Source organism: Pygoscelis adeliae, unplaced genomic scaffold, assembly GCF_000699105.1.
Source record: "Pygoscelis adeliae isolate BGI_AS28 unplaced genomic scaffold, ASM69910v1 Scaffold127, whole genome shotgun sequence".
In the NCBI taxonomy this organism is placed as follows: Eukaryota; Metazoa; Chordata; class Aves; order Sphenisciformes; family Spheniscidae; genus Pygoscelis; species Pygoscelis adeliae.
In genome coordinates this window covers 5,894,545-5,894,768 of record NW_008825208.1, presented here as the reverse complement: position 1 = coordinate 5,894,768, position 224 = coordinate 5,894,545, and the positions used below count along the sequence as shown (strand labels likewise).

Sequence of the window (224 nt, the reverse complement as noted above, 5' to 3'; positions counted from 1 at the left end):
AGAGGGACTTGGCGGTAATGGTGGATTAAAAGCTGGACAGGAGCCAGCAATGTGCGCTCACAGCCCAGAAGGCCAGTCACATCCTGGGCTGCATCAAAAGAAGCGTGGCCAGCAGGTCGAGGGAGGGGATTCTGCCCCTCTGCTCTGCTCTGGTGAGACCCCACCTGGAGTACTGCGTCCAGCTCTGGAGCCCTCAGCACAGGAAAGACATGGACCTGTTGGAG

The 224-nt window shown here is 58.9% G+C and overlaps 1 protein-coding gene across 1 annotated transcript in view; it reads left to right on the top strand.

Annotated features, from left to right (window-relative positions):
* The window catches only part of KIAA0368 (KIAA0368 ortholog), a 67,871-nt gene that overhangs the window by 54,587 nt on the left and 13,060 nt on the right, over positions 1–224 (top strand). The window lies entirely within an intron of this gene.